At 38.0% G+C, this 12,500-nt stretch overlaps 1 protein-coding gene and 1 pseudogene across 4 annotated transcripts in view; one reads left to right on the top strand and one right to left on the bottom strand.

Moving 5' to 3' along the window:
* The window catches only part of LOC138048414 (uncharacterized), a 6,323-nt pseudogene extending 5,210 nt beyond the window's left edge, over nucleotides 1-1,113 (bottom strand).
* A 402-nt stretch (nucleotides 1,114-1,515) lies between these two features.
* Nucleotides 1,516-12,500, top strand: part of LOC138049559 (galanin receptor type 1-like) — an 85,334-nt gene continuing 74,349 nt past the window's right edge. Inside the window, exon 1 of one of the 4 annotated variants that reach the window (XM_068895889.1) lies at nucleotides 1,516-1,636. The gene's annotated coding sequence lies outside the window, so the exon portion shown is untranslated. Of the gene's footprint in view, nucleotides 1,637-6,020; nucleotides 6,232-9,617; nucleotides 9,912-12,294; nucleotides 12,437-12,500 lie in introns of those variants that run through there. The other 3 variants (XM_068895892.1, XM_068895891.1, XM_068895890.1) reach the window with 3 other exon arrangements.

Raw genomic sequence — 12,500 nt, forward strand, 5'->3', positions numbered from 1 at the left:
ACAACTTCTAGAAACTACCAGTTAAGAATATTGTGTTTATCGCGTTCCCGAAGTTCATTTTCAGCTCCACTGAAAATTAGCCGCGGCCTGCACTTGAAATGCAAAACGAAAAAGTGATTTGTGTGTCAGATTTAGATGTACTTGCAGCACTGCCCGATTTTCTGGATGAAATGATTTCATGTCTTCGCCGGTTTGCTCTTTGTTTTGTTCAGTTTTTGTCCTCTTAGCTTTCGTAATTTGTTCTCTGTGGGGACCCAATTCGCTTAATTATCTATATCACCCAGCTTTCGCACTCGCGGTCTGAATTCGGACGTTTTTTTTCTTTAGGGAAAATTGTCCTTGAGGGATTGCCTTACTCCTTTATTTTAGAACAAAATGGTTGCGGTGACACCATCTGTGAAACTCAGTTTGCGAATTTGCGTCAATTGTCAGGAACTGAGTACCAGACAAAGATACTCAACACTGGATTAAATGTAGACAAGCGGCATTAGAAGAGATCTTCCAACAAAATGCGCCGTATCCGATTTCCTCCAGCGTACAAATATTTGTATTTCTTGCTTCAATTCATTTTAGAATGAACAATTTAGTACAGGGTGGTCTTTAAAATGAAAAATTGGAAAATTTCAACTTCCTTTTACAGATATTTTCAGTTAAAGCGATCCTTTTAAATCTAAACTGAATGACTACTAAAAGACCTTATAGCAAATAGTAGCAATATTTCTCTTATGTCCTTTCATAACAATGACTAAATCATTTGCATGGAACTATTTTTGACGCTAACTCAAGCAAATATATTGTTCGTACGTTTACAGACGGTCAGGAAACTACATGGGTGTATTTCTAATTGGGGTCGAAAATCCGCTCTGTATCAATTCAACTGTAGGAAATTTCAAGGCATGACACAGCAGTTCGCTTTTTTTTTTCTGTTAAAAGCACATTAAAATATCAGCTTTTCAGAAGAAATGGATCCGCACGATTTTGGAAAGATTTTGTGACTGAAAATTGTATGTTTGAAAATACAGGATATAAAAGCAAACTTACATTTGGACTTTCATTTGTTACGTTTGATGTACAAAGGACATTTGACACAGCCGCCTTCCGGTCATTTGGCATATTTACCAGAGAGCGAGCCAGCAGCTTACAAAGCACTCTTGTTTGCTTATATTTTTTTTTGTGTATGTTAAATTAATGTTAACCCTCAAGTTTTTCTACAATGTCGTTTGTGATATGATGCCTGTTTCAATTGTAAACTGATATTTTAAGGTAAACGGATCCCGTTAAAATGAGGTAAATTGTTAATTTTTCTGTCAATTTCTAGGAGAGAAAGCCTTCTAAATGACCAGCTAGGATGACAATCCTGAATTTTTGGCAGGTTTGAATAAAGATCCCGCATATTCATAAATTTACGACATTAAATGAACAATGGTCCAATCACGGAACAGCTAGCTCTTTAGCAAATCTCAAGGGAGATTAAAGGGTGTCTAAAAACAGGTGCTAGCATATCAAGCATATAAGTTCAGACTCGATGTGTCTATACGTCCTCCATGCATCATTTAGGATACGAGAAGAACTTAGCTCGAGAATCGTGTTGGCAATCAACAGTGACAACGTAAATAAGGAAGTACATAACGAGAATGTGAGTATATATATAATTTTCAGTCTTCGCTTCAGTTCGAATTACATTAATCACATAAATACTTGAAGAAAATGTTTTTTGTTATCTTCGGTGTCACATCTATTCCACAGTTTCTTTGTAGCCTTTCGTGGCATGAAATAATCTGAATTAACTTGTATCAATTATTTAGTTTCGCAGTATAACTTGGCAGCATTTTCGATAAAAAAAAGTGCCTCTGTAATTTATAATTCTTGCCGCTGAAATAAAAACTTAACGAAATAAAAATGTATTTGTCCTTGCACGACTTTAATTTGTATCCTCAACGGACGCCGGTCTACGTGGGAAACTGAAACTACTAAATAGAAAAAAAAAAAACAGCATTTGGCAAATATAAAATAATGATTTTTGTTGTTGCTAAAACTGAACACAGGTAATTCTTTCTGCGGGGAAAACAACAAAATCGTAGTTTCCTGCTGGGATTTGATTGCGGTTTCTTGGATTCATTTTCGACGTACAATTATTAAAATTCTTCAGTTATTGATGTGCACAAACCAATACAGGGTTTATTGTCCCGTTAAAGAATTGTTGCACTTTGTATAGCAGGGTGTATGAACTTTACCTTGTGAAGATTCAAACGCCGCGAAACAATAGGTTTTATGTGTCGTATACATACATTTTCGCACATTTCTTTTTTGCACCCTGGAAAACAACATCGTTAAATTAATTACCATATTTATGGTGTATTCTTCCTGTGTATTTTCATTAAGGACGTTCGTAAAAAGGAACGGTGGAGGTTACTCTGCCGGCCCAGTAAGTAAAACGTGGCCAATGTGGGATAATCGCAAAATTGTTTCGTTCATCTTTAACGGCGACGTTTTTCGTTTGTGGTTGCTGTTGTGAATGACTGAAAAGTTCCCGCAGATGAACAGTGGTTTCCGCCGCGTCTTGACTTTGCTTCGGGGGCAATAATTCTTCAATCAACAGTTAAGTACGTTAACCTTTTTTTTGGTTGATGGAGAGTACATGTACATAAAATATACAAAAATCGAGAAGGCATCTAAGGAAATGTGGTTATTGGACGTTAAACTAATCGCTTACTAACCGAGCGCGAGGGCCGTAGGCGCGTTTTTGAGGTGCGGACGGCAACCGGGAGAGAAATGTTTGCGTGCCAGGACAGTGATGGCTCCTAGTTTTTATCCTAACCATCTCTAATGGAGAAAAGATACTTAGCGATATAAATGTAGTTGTGTGAGGACAAGTTGAAAGGGAAAACAGCTAACTTCCGGTTGGCGTCCGCGTCTCAACCCCAGTGCGGCCCGAGCAAGCTCGGTTTGTAAGTTGTTTATACATGATGGCACTCTGTTTCTGATAGTAAAATGCACTTCCGGTGCAATCAATCTTTTAAGCTTTTTATCTTTTTAGCTTTTCAATCTTTTTTTATACATGATTGCACTCTGTTTCTGATAGTAAAATGCACTTCCGGTGCAGTCAATCTTTTAAGCTTATCTTTTTATCTTGACAATATTCACAGTTTTTTTTTCGCTGTTTTGGTTGCAAATTATGAATTTGCCGGCTTTGCTCCAAAACAAAAATACACGGTTTCCACGGAAATGGTCCGTACTGCAAAATCCCGACCGAGAAAGAACCAATCAGAGCGTTCACGTTTGCTATTTTTCTCAGCTGGGTTAACATAGGACAAATTTCACTTTTGATTTCAATTCTTTCTCTTTCTTCGTATTATGAACAATTTTCTTTTGAAGACTAATTTACCGTTAATCCTCTATTAAGCCCCCCTCTCAAACAACCCCCCCCCCCCTCTATATTAACCCCCCCTCAACTTATTTTTCGATGAGATGAAAACAGTTGACAAATGTGCTAAAATCGGTCGATGTTTTAGTTTCATGCGTAAAATTTAAGTTCCAAATTCGGTAGCGTTCGTCGTTTTGTAGAAAGAGAAGATTTTGAGTTCTGATATTTTGAGGCGGTTTCTTAATAGAAACGCAATCGGCATGCTGTCAATCCCTGACCCTTGAAATAGAAATCGGCGCTAGTAACGGCCACTCGCAGCCTCTTGATAATTGATGTCACAAATAGTTTAAAGTTTCAGCATACTTGAAGACAGTATTTTATGCAAGGGCCAGCTGAGCAAAGTAAAAGTGCCGGATCTTGGGAGATCTAACCGGCAAATAATATTTAGACTAATTATAAAAACAAAATAATTATTCAAGGCTGGCTGTGAGGATATATTTTTTTTTGTTTGACGAATTTAATATTTCGTCAGCGGCACGGCCTGACTTATTAATAGTTACTGAAGAAGAAGTCAGGCCGTGCCTGACGAAATATTGGTCAAACAAAAAATATATATATCCTCACAGCCGTACAACCAGCCTTGCATAATTATTTTGTTTTAAGTCTAAACTTTCAGAAGCCTTTTTCAAATGGAAAACTAGTGAAATTTCGGAGTCCAAAAATTCTAGAAATTTCGAAATGCCTTATAGATCCGTGATTTTAAACGGTAATTATTTTTGTTTTAAATAAACGTTCAATTATAAGTTATTCATCCTTTGCTTTCTTACAATTAACAGAATTGCCCGATGTTTCGATATAATGTTCACTTAAAGTTGTACTTTGAATCAAGTTTCGCTGAAGTTAAAACTGAATTCGTAATTTTTTTAAGGTTAATCATCTTTGTTGTAAAATAACGAACAATCCACGATTTGAGGGTGTTGTGTCCTGACGAAATTTTGCCAAATTCAGTGAACTCTGTGGTAAATAGCAAGCAAATCGAGTGAAGCGTACCCGAATAACTACTTAAAAACGGCATTGAAGGAAGTTTGAATTAAATAGCAAATGCCAAAGCCGAAGGCAGCGATTGGGGTTTTGAAAACAGTCCAGGCTAACAGTTTCATGATATCTGTTGTTTATAACTTCAAATAAGTATGCTCAACATACATTTTTTTGTCATTACCCTTTGTCACTAAGTTAGCTTTAATCGACAAGAAGCAGGTTGAAGAAGGAGCGAGTAGGGCGAGTAAGTGGCAAAACTACGCATTGTTTTGACATAACCCCTTTAAAATTTCTATCCTTTGCAACTGGCAATGACACGAGAATACAATATTTGAGGGTAAACTGCAGAATATCCGCTTATTAATGTGAATCAAGTACCTCGGCGTTCACTTGATAAATGTGCAAATTTGATCAGCCTGATCAGAAAGACTTTTGGATGGCTTTTTACTCGACGAGTCAGCAATTAAAGCCAGAACACTCAACGTTTCTCTCTTGTGGGAAGGACCAGCCGGATGAAATGCTTTGATATGTCAAAGCTCTGAACTGTTTCAATGAGAACATGCCAATCTCTGCTGATATTAAATTCTGAATTTTCTTGCCAAAATACGCCCCCTCTATCGCCCTTTCTATCCCGGCCAAGATCAACTACACTCCACGCCAGAAGTGAGATCTAAATTATAGAAAGATGCAAACAATTGGGTTTTACAAAGCATGGCGTACAAACAAATTCAAAACAACTGGAAGCAATTTATATTCCCTGAGTTTCTGGATAAAGCAGACTCTGCGTATGTCAATGTAGCATTCTTATCTTGGGTCTGGACAATTTGTGCTGACGCTACAATACAAACGAAAAATTCGATTTCCTCATTTTCCGGAGGCATTTACTTTGTGTAAGATATGTTATGAGCATTAATACTTACCACGTACCCTCAAAATGAAAAAGATAATGACTTTTTTTACTGTTTGTGATCCTCAACTTCTTGAACGTACCACGCACATCAGTCAATTTTTAAAAAGACAGAAAAAGGAGATTCCGTGCTTAAGAAATAAGTTGATTGCACAACATTGAATTCAACCCTTAAAAATGTCTTTCTGCGCAAAATCTTGTCAATTCATCTTTCTTCTCCCCGCATTGCCTGTCATAAAACTATTCTTTTCAAAAATATTTGGTCGGAATATTCGGATAATTCAACTCTTGTTGAAGTGTGAAGTTTTCAAAGAATAAATTTATTACTATGAACTAGGACATCTTAGAACACCTGTTTGCTGAAAAAAGGTCAGAATTTATTGGAAATTGAGATGTTGATTTAGCAACAACCAAATTCGCGGAACGGTTAATGAAAATCCTTTCTTGGTTTTGTTAATTAATTACTGCTTTTAGTTCAGTTGATAAATGATAGTTGACGATGATTTAAGAAAAACAATTATCTTATTCACTTAGACTCAATTTTCGGCCTATGAGCAGCATGCAAATCCAAGGCAGAGGTTTCCTTGTGGTCGATGCAGACATACTGTTTTGCCACGCAGGAAAGACCGCATGCTTACACTTGGGCAACGAAGCTAAGGAAAGAGTAAACAAAATAATTAATTTGCATCTGATTTTAGGGTTTTCGTCGGAAATTTAAGTCGACATGATTTTAACATCTTTTCCAACTTTGAAGGATCGGGTCTCGTTCGCCCGATAATGGCTTGTCTGAGAAGTCTACTAAGACCGTCTTAAGCATCAAGACTGATATTCGTATTGTGAAGAAATTTATATTTTTTTCGATCTCACTGGCCTTCTTGAATAGCTTGTATGGAATAGCGTGCAGTCGACGATCACATCCAAGGTAATGAATGTCATTGGTATTTCCAGTACGAATGAGAGCATATATAGTAAATAAGTTGTTGTTTTGTTCCACCATGTTTTAATTTTCTTTGATTATCTGCATGAAAGCTTGCACATTTAATCTGATATCAACCAGGCGGGTATCTTTTCATGCAAGGTGCTTGTTCTCAGTAGCCATATTACTGTAAACAATTATCTTTCGTCTCAATCAGCATGCGTCTTTGACATTCTTTTTAATTTGAATTACTTCTTATTTTAAGGCCGGGGCTAAACTATCCAATTCTAGAGATTTGTTAAAAGATGTTCTAAAGTTCAGCGTGTTCTAAAATCTTTGTTTAATTTTGTAAAAGGTTTTGTTTCTTTCTTTTTTTCAAAAAAAAAAAAATGACTGAATCACACTAAAACTGGGTACCAAATCGTCGACAAGTGCTTTTTGGAGTGCCCCACTACGGGGCTAAATAGAATGGCTTTCATCATTTTAAGTCTCATAAGGGAGGTAAAAGGGGCTGATTGCACATGAGGTAAAACGCGGAAATTAGTGTTTTGAATATGTTGCATTGTAATAACAAAGAATTTCTTTACTTGAAAATAAGTGCTATTTCGAGAACGTTAGAGAAGGTTATCTGAGAAATGTCCCTTCGCTATCTCGAACAATTTTCGTGCATGTGATTTTAATTATACCTAGTCGATAGAGCAATCCACCTTTTGATTACTGACCCAGCCATCGGAACACCTTAACGGAGTGGGTGTCTATCTGTAGATACCGAGATATAAACAATGAGATTAGGAACCACTGAATGAAGGAAGCAAGGCCAAGAAGTGATATCATTGTAGATAGCAAGTTACGGTTAATTACAAGATAGTGGAAATTTCCAATAATTCGGCTCCGATTATAGGTGTGTACTGACGTCATAGTTGCGTCATATAACTAGAATACTGATGCCCTCCTAGGGGTTTTGGGAACAGGGGAAGGAAGACAAATATCTTAGGGAACAAGGGATCAAAAGTCTGAGAACAAGTTTGAAAACAATTTCGCGAACAAGGGAACCCTTTGGACCCAGCAGGGAGAGCCTCAATACTAAGTAATCAAAGAAACAGGTCTAACTCTCTGAAAGCCTTAAATTCTTCATTAATGATAGGCTTGAAATTCTTGATTTAGGAGGTTCTGAGCCAAAGCAAAATTGTTTTCCAATTCAGATCGGGGACACCATAAATTCAGAGGCCCACATTTATCGATATGGTTTCTCTTAAAATCTAAACAACAAACACAACACCGACAAATAATGAGCCATGAAGTAAGGAAAATGATACCGACGAAGTGATGATGATGATGATGGTGTTGATGACGAAAACTTAACCTGAGTTTGAAGACGGTGTACCTTTAAGTTTGAAAGTATTTTTTCAATGTCGCCGAGGCCTATTTTCTTCAATATTTTACGATTTTACGGTCTCAGACTCGTCTTACACACTAGGCGACAAGTCGCAGCGACACGTCTCTGCGACTTGTTGCTCCATGTGTACTACTTGCAAAACAAGTCGCTGCGACACGACGCCTGTCCGGAAGCACACGCAGTGATCTTGTATGAGGGGGAATGTGAACTAGTTTTCTAATTCAATATGGCTGACCATATAACGCTCTGTCATTGGTTCATTTATATTTTGTCGCAGCGACTTGTTGCCGGAAGTGTACACACGATGCCACAACGCTGCTTTCGCTAATTTTGTCGCTGCGATAAGTTGCACGAATTCAAACTGGTTTGAATTCGTGCGACTGATCGCCGCGACAAAATTCTGCCGCAGCGACTATGATTTTCATGAACATAACCGTGTCACACAAGGCGATTTGTAGCGGCGACTTGTCCCCGCGACCTGTCGAAGCGACTTGTCGCGTAGTGAGTCCCGGCCTTAATCCCAGAGTTGACAGACGCACTTTAATACTTCTCGCTACTTGAAGAGTGTCTAATTGTTGAATTCCACTGACGAAAAGAAACCCTATCGATCAACATTTTAACTGAGGGATCTCGTAGGTGTCTGAATATTTGCTTTCGCACAGATCATTTTGTATCTGTCGACATGGAATGCCATTAATTCTCTGCTAATTCGGTTGATGGAAAACAACGAATTTAGGAACAATTTATCTCCTGTTTAATTTGTGTAGGTGGAGTGACAAGGTTTTGTTCGGGAAAAATCGTTCCTTCACATGTACACACACCATGCAAACACTCCGTCACAGATTCCGAGCACAAATTAAAAAACGTACGTGCAAATTTCTGTGGTCGTGTTCCCCTGGGTCGTGTTCTGTGCTTGGTTTTGTCATAGGCCAACTGGAAAATATGGACTGGACTCTGGACTGGACGTTGGACTGGACTTTGGACTGGACTCTGGACTGGACCCTGGACTGGACTTTATTAAACGAAGTTAATATTTAACCAATAATATAACAATTAACCGTTTCTATTTAATTATTAACCAGCGAGAATGAGAATGAGAATGGATGTCTTTTTCAAAGGGAACATAAACGAAAAATCTAACAATGCTGCCCAGTAACTTTCAATCAAGTCAAGCTACTATTACGTGAACACTGTGACGACGATATATCTCATGGGTGCGCTGTCTAAAGAATATAAGGGTGCGTTCGATTGACCCTATTCCGGAATAAGAATACGCGGAGTGATGATTTAAAACGGCATGTTTGGCGTTTTGAAGCAACAAGGATAAGAAAGATATGTTTGAAATAGCATTTTAGCAGGTGTTTGACAATTTTGATGTGAATCTCCATCAAAACGAAGGATTTTTAACTTCTATTCCACGTATCCTATTCCGGAATACGGTCAATCGAACGCACCCTAAGGAATGTAGTCCAATTCAATATATTCGACTATTTCTACAATTGAACCAGCTAGAACTGCAAACTAAGCACTTCAGTTGTTTACAGTGGTAAATTAACGTTACAAACCCCGCCACTTATACGCTTTGCTACGATTGCTTTAACGCTGCGAAGTTTGAAGTCATCACGTGACAGTGTTCACGTAATAGTAGCTTGACTTCATTGAAAGTTACTGGGCAGCATTGTTAGATTTTTCGTTTATGATCCCTTTGAAAAAGACATCCATTCTCATTCTCATTCTCGCTGGTTAATAATCAAATCGAAACGGTTAATCGTTATATTATTGGTTAAAGATTAACTTCGTTTAATAAAGTCCAGTCCAGGGTCCAGTCCAACCTCGCTCCCAGGGTCTCTCTTCTCTGCCTCCATTGACAATGGAGGCAGAGAAGAGAGACCCTGGGAACGAGGTTGGGTCCAGTCCAGAGTCCAGTCCAAAGTCCAGTCCAGAGTCCAGTCCATGTTTTCCAGTTGGCCGTTTCGTCAAAGAGCCTTTAGGTCGTAGAGGTGTTGAAAAGAATTGATAGAAATAAAGCGGCTTGTCTCCTCACATTTTTGCAACCTTTGTGGCTCGCCCAAGTATGAAAGAATGTCACACTTTAAGTTTCAAATTGCGTATCCGTTCTGTTAAAGAAGTTCAGGAAGTTAAACAGCACTAAAAGACTCCCTCAGCTCTGTCGTCAAGGAGTGAAAGGTTGAAGCCTACAAGGACTCAGTTCTTAGACAACATTATCGAGCCGCGTGACTGCGGAGCGGCCTTCCAGTGAAAGACGTCGTGGGAGCTAGACTTTGTTCTTGTAAGTTTTTAAGAAGGAACTTAAAGTTCAACTAAACAATGATCATTTTGTTTGAGTCCCAAGAACTTCGGTGTATAGGCGAGAACAAGTGGTCTTCTAATTGGAGACACTTTAAATCATATCAAATCAAAACAATCATCTTTTTGTTGGAGCCTCAAGAAATTGTACAGCTGAGCACTGAGTGCTCTTCTAATTGGGAACAAGGCTTATCAAAGCAAATGTTGGTTTTTCAAAAATTCTCACGATGCAATAAAGGACCGACAAACTCTACCCAGATGTAAAGCCGAGTCATAAACCTTGGACACAGTGCTCTTGGAACTGCTCCAGTGATGCTTTCGAGCAAATTTTGTGATTTCATTTTGTTTTTCTGCTAACCGTGGCATGTGGTGTGCCACTTAAATATTAATCACCGGTGTTTTATTATCACAAACTGAATTAACGGCCATATTAATTGCAGTAAGATTAAAGGACACGTTCTCTTTACTACATTCTACTTGATACGATAAATGCTGATGATTAGCCGAAGTCTGTTCATACAACAGTGTCAACATTGTGAAAACGGAAAAAAAGGTGATTTTACTGTCATTCGAATAATTGGAAAGGGGATATTTCTTAATTGTCTTCTTACAAAGAAGTAAAGATCGAAGGCTTATTCCAAATGGCAGGAAGATACCATTTTGAAGTTTACAAAGCCCTTTGTCAAGTTTAATTCAGAATCTCCAAAGCAAAGCCTAAGGTCAGAGGGGAATTTGAACGCGGCACCGAACCACATTCAAATCCAAAGCCTTCAGTTACTCTTGGGCACGACTCCCTCCTTCAAACAACTTTTGTTTATCTTAGCTTATCTTCGGTGTCATTATTTCAGGGGTAGATTCGGAGATTTCCTGGAGGCTTGAAGTTGACATCTGCCGGTTTCAACTTTTTACGAAACCTAAAAGTGTTCCATGTTTTTTAGTGTGTGTGGATAATGTTGGAGGTTCCGGTCTTCAACAAATCACTTTTGCCGTTATAGTCATAAGTAACTAGTCTATTAATTGAAGAGATGATGAGGTTTTCTGTTATGACTGACACGGGCATTCTCGGGAAAAAATGCAAACGTCCTTCATTCTGCTAACACTGGATCGTCAAATAGAGATGTTTAGCTTAGTGAATGAATGGAGTATTTCAATCAACATATATTTTTTCCGTGTTACCTATTTATTTTACATTTGCTGCTGATATTGTCAGTTGTTTTTCGATTTTTTAATTCCTTCGTGATGTACTCAGGGGCACCAAAGACCACCAAACAACCGGATGTCTTAAAATTTGCCAGAATTACCTAAAATGGTTTCCACAATCCTTTAAAAGCTCGTTCAGTTGTGAGTTTCTAGCTGCCCTACGAATATTATCTGTTCGCATGTTCCAGGGGAACTTCAGGTCTATAGAATTTCTAGGTGGCTTTTTCAGTTGATATCCGAAAGTTACAGCAATCATGATGGCTTTGATAAACAGCTCTACATTACGTAATCGTCTTTTTTCCGGCCTTAGTCGAAAACTTTAGGGGACAAAAAGTGATTCTCAAACAAACTTTGGCGAAAATGATAGAAGTTATAAATCTTTAAATTTTATCCTATTTTCAATCACACAGTTGACTATTACTCAGCTCAGTAAAATTCTAGCATTTCTTCAATCAGGGGCACCCAACGAGAATATAGTTCAAAACCGCTTTAAACATAGTATTGTGAAACGTATTTTAATATTTAAACGGTAGATATAGGCATATTTTTATTCCCTAAAAATTTTTCATCTGTTCGGATTTCCTAGCTGAACGTCTAGTGATCCGAAAATTATAGGGATCAAAGCTTACCTTTTCGAGAATTTCAGCCAGAAAAAAGGCTCCCGAAAATTCTAGGTGACAGTTTTAGGTTAAAAATCCGCGGTTAAAAATGGGCAATTATACCATTTTTCAGATGTTCGAAAATCCTAGGAGAGTCAAGCAAGCAAGACATTTTACAACATATTTTCCGAAAATTCTAGATTTCAAATCGTCTTCCGAACAGATTAGTTCCGAAAATTGACTTTGGGTGGTTCCGAAACTGAAATGTCTAACGTCTTTGTGCGTTTCGATAGCATGAGTTCATGGATTCGAAAATTCTAGGCCTTCCGAACAGATATTCACCGAAATTACTCGTTGGGCTCCCCTCTTGTGTATACTTATCAATTTATACATATAAGCATACTGAACAAACACGTAATATATTGTAGGTCATTTAAAACAAATAAAATTTATTATTAAAACGAGGCAGGACACTTTAATGGAATAATAATGCACGATATTTGCTCAAATCCTAAGATAATGAAATTTCGAATGATCGGAAGCTCCACAGTAGTTCTCGGATTGCTCACCACAGAGGCTAATACCCCGAGGCTAATCCATTCTCTTATCGACAAATTGTCTGCCGAAGACTGACAATCCGCTTGGCCATTTGGTAGAAGATAACAGCTGGAATTTTCAATTCTCAAGTTACAATTAGACTGAGACAACGGTACGTTGCTTAGGGAAGGCCGTGATTTTTGCCTTGATAAATAGCTGCTATATTTAACGAGTAT

The sequence above is a fragment of the Montipora capricornis genome, chromosome 5 (genome assembly GCF_036669925.1).
Source record: "Montipora capricornis isolate CH-2021 chromosome 5, ASM3666992v2, whole genome shotgun sequence".
NCBI lineage: Eukaryota > Metazoa > Cnidaria > Anthozoa > Scleractinia > Acroporidae > Montipora > Montipora capricornis.